Below are 4,165 nucleotides of genomic sequence, written 5' to 3' on the forward strand. Positions count from 1 at the left end.
TTTTTGCCTGTTCACTTGATGCCAGCTGTTGCAATGTACTACTATACTTTTCAAGGTACTGTACTGTGAGACTAAAAATGTTTTATTTTTTGTGTTTGTTTGTTTTCTATGTATTGTTTGTGTGAAAAGTATTATAAACCTATTACAGTACAGTACTATATAGCCGACTGCGTTAGTCGGGTACCTAGGCTAACTTTGTTGGACTTACCAATAAATTAGACTTACGAACACACTCTCGGAACGGAACTCATTCGTATATAGGGGACTCACTGTACAGACAGGATAAGTAACTTCACAAGGTCAAATAGCTAGTAGGTAGCAGAGCTGGGGTATAAACCCAGGCATTCTGGAGTCAGAGTTTATGCTTTTAACTTTCTTGGTTATATGCTGCTGCTCTAAGGCTGGGAGGCTAGAAAGCCTGGCTCCTCCTCACTCGCCTCTTCCTAATTTATTCTCTGCCTCAGCATTCTATGCATCCAATTTTGTAAGGGCTTATTTATCTGTGTACTTGTATGCTGCCTGTCTTCCTCATTATACTGCAAACACGGCATGGGGTTCTCACTGAAGGGTGCTATGCAGGAGAGCCATGTGGTCATATTTGGACTCTAGAAAGAGAACTCTGATTGAAGCAGAGGGAAAGGATGTTGTTTGGGTTATAGTATCTATGGTTGATCTGATTTAAAATGGAAGTTTCAGCCCAGGCACATTCCAAAGTGAGGAGATAGATAGACCAAGGAGCAAAAAGGTTTCAAAGTAAGTGGATAAGATCTACTTTAGATAACTCTTAAATGCCTCAACCACATCAAAGTAGAAAATGGTCAAGAGTTGGAGATTAGAAGAGAATTTTTGGAGAGGAGAAGATTTATTTGAAGAGGCCTTTGGTCTGAGACACAACCACACCATCTCTGGTCCAGGAGAGCAGGAGATAGCTCTAACCTCAAACCTAGTTAGAGAGCTTCAAGGTAATAACCCAAGGAAGAATCTTCTGGAGAGAGCAGTAGGAGGGGCTGGCCCCTCAACTCACACTGAAGAAAAGCAACTTCACTAAGACTAGTGCAAGAACTCAACGTTTGTCGTTTGCAGTTTAGGTCGTATCTGACTGCCCCCTGAAAACCTAGAGGAGGAGAGACGGACTGATCAGTTTTTCGACAGGGATGTGGAGGAGGTGGGCTGTGCTGAGATGGAGCAACAGGCCTGGAGTCCTGGAACCAAGGATGTGTGAATGTGGGTCGATGACCTAGGGAAGACGATGGATGAGAAGCCAGCACAGAGCTGAGCCTGCAAAGGGCTATCATGGGTCCCTGGAGGAGGGTCCAGGTGATCATTCACACCTTGGCAGAAGCTGAAGCTTCTGCTGGATATGTAGGGACTAAAGGATGAGGAAGTGATCAGCCTAAGCAGAACAGCATTTGCCCTTAAGGGGAAGTGCCAGGTGAGAGACACTCACTGATGTGGGGTGGGGTAGGGAGAAGGCTCTTCCACAAACCCAAGAGTGTCCACGACAGAATGAACCAGCCCCACCCACCTGCCAAGTCCAGAGAGAGGGTGGTGCCTGATCACCAGGAGAGTGTCAGGTGAGTGAGGACTGTCCTGCTGCCTTTTCCTCTCCATCTTCCCTCATCCCCAGTTTGGGAGGGATTCAGAACCCCAGAGTTAGCCAAATGAGGGAAGAGAAGTAAGAATCATGTGAGAAAAGGGTGAAGAAGCTGACCTCACCCTCTTTACCTACTAGCAGGAAAGGCCTTTGATCCGGGACAACACCATGATGCCAGTGTGACAGTGTTTGGTGACTTGAAGTAAAGGTCTGAACGTAACCACAGGATTTCATGGAGGCTGCCAATCACTGTAAAGGGAAGAGCTTACCCCACCGAATCAATTTAAAAGGATAATGAGGGACCACAATAAAGATGCTGGGAGATTACACTAAGATCACATTTGGCATTTAACAGAAAGGATGCATCCACCAAAGGAATGCTGCCCCGACCTAGGCAAGAGCCAGAGCCCTGGTTTATAGGCGTTTCATGAACCCCAGTCACCCCCAAACTGCCCAGGGAATCCCAGGTCTCACTCTGGGTTTACCACAGAGAACATTTAAGTCCACAGGTTTCCGTGGCAAATTGCTCCACACAACCTGCGACCCTGAACCCTTGGTGTTCCCTCCCAGACCCAGCCTCAGGGCCCAACAAAGCAGGTTTCCCCACGAGGTTACTACTGAGGGCTGAGGACACTCATGCTGCCACCTGGCCCAAGCACCAGAAATAGGGTTTAAGCCGCATGCCGCTGGGCTCTCAATCCCTTGCCACACCAACCTCTTCAGCCTCGTCTCTGCCACATTTCCTGCTTTGCTCCTGCAATACAACTCCTAGTACAACTCAGAGTTCTTCCAACAGGAAAGAGAGTTTCAGTTCCTCTACACATCACGCACTTTCATTTACATTGCTGCCTCCGCATCTAGAACATTCTCTGACCCATTCCCGACCTTTATCTGGAAGTTGAGTGTGTGATTAAGAGCATGACTCTGGAGGAAAACATGTTGGCTCTGAATCTGAGTTTCTGTACTTTTTTCCCTTGAATGACATAGCGGTTCTAACTGCAACTTCATCTATAAAATGACAAAATAATATTATTTACTTCATAAAGCTGTGGTGAGGTTGTAATGACATAATGAACAAAAACTATTTAGCCTATGGCCTGACACATATTAAGTACTAATAAACTTTTGTTGAAAAAATTGAAGAAGTGGACAAGTGAGCCCTGACACACCCAGTTTCCTCATATTGGAAAACCACTGCGTCCACCATCTATCTGGCAGACTCCTACTGACCCTGCAAAACCTGGGCCAAGTGATTAGAATGATTACAGAGAATGAGTAACCTCTCACTGTATTAATATACCAGCACATGCCATTAGTTGAGAAAAGCAAGGTCCTTAACAGTGCATATGGCACCTTTTGTGAAAGGAAGTTATCATGTTAACTTTTGTGTGGAAAGAAGGGGAAATAGCACATAAGAAGTATTTGTGTGTCTTTCTGCTAAGGAGAAACACTGAAAGAATAAGCCAGAAACTACTAGTGGTGATGTTTTAATTCAGCCTCTACAAACATTAAGGTCTACTGACCATGCATATAAGTGATCTAGATATTTATGCACTGGGATCAATTATTGTTTAAGACACTAATTCTATATGAACCAAACCACTAGTTGGCTCAGTTCAATTCATTCTAAAAATCTGTATTCCAAGCAAGAGGGGAAGAGAAAGAAAAGGAAAAGAGAACTTGCCTTGTGCCAGACACCAAGGTAAGCACTGTACATACATTAACTCATGTGATCTTCACAGCCCTGCCAGGTGGTTACTATTTTACAAAGGGGGACCCTGGAGGTCAAAGGCAAGAACACTGGGTAAGAATGGAGCCAGATTTCAAACTTACTTCTGAGTCCCAAGCCCTGCATCCTTTCAGTCACACAGTGTGGCCTCTGTGTATTGCCCAGCTTGGTAACTTACACACAGAATTGAGAAGCACGACTTACTTCTACTTTGCCACTGAACTTGTTAATGAAGACATCCAACAGCACCGGACCAGTACAGACTCTTGCTGTGCACCAACAGAGACCCTCCCCACTGGTCATAAATTATTTTCCGGTGCTTCTTGCATTCAGCTCTTCAGCCAGTTTTGAACTCACATAAGTATGCTCTCTTCTGATTTATTTCCACATATTCCTACATGTATAACCTAATATTACATTAAATTCCTCGTTGAAGACTGAAGACAATAAAAATGCAATGAGTCTATTTTGGCATGAATTGTTTTAAGTCGGTGCTGATGTCTAATTATCACTGCTTTCTGTTCTCAATACCTCCAAGTCATGAAAACAAGCTGATAAGCTTAGTGTAATTTTCTAGAAAGTTTTTAGAAAACTATATTAAGGTCATCAGCTTCTCTTCATTTCCTGGAATCTACTTAAAAAAAAAAAAAAAAAAAAACTTGGATGATATTAGCCTACATCTATTTTTTGCCAAGATGGGGAGAGACATTTCCCATTTTCCATAGTTTTCTATATTAGATATATTTTGTGACCAAATGTACAAAAAATTTATGTTCTAAAAATGCACTTTTCTGAGTTTAGATACTTAACTGATGATTTAAAGAAGAAAGATGTTTCCTTAC

General features: G+C 43.2%; 1 long non-coding RNA gene across 12 annotated transcripts in view; it reads right to left on the bottom strand.

Annotated features, from left to right (window-relative positions):
* The window catches only part of LOC309666940, a 302,552-nt gene that overhangs the window by 236,108 nt on the left and 62,279 nt on the right, over positions 1-4,165 (bottom strand). The gene's annotated exons all lie outside the window — the stretch shown is intronic.

Source organism: Balaenoptera physalus (genome assembly GCF_965194825.1).
Source record: "Balaenoptera physalus genome assembly, chromosome: 9".
Lineage (NCBI taxonomy): Eukaryota > Metazoa > Chordata > Mammalia > Artiodactyla > Balaenopteridae > Balaenoptera > Balaenoptera physalus.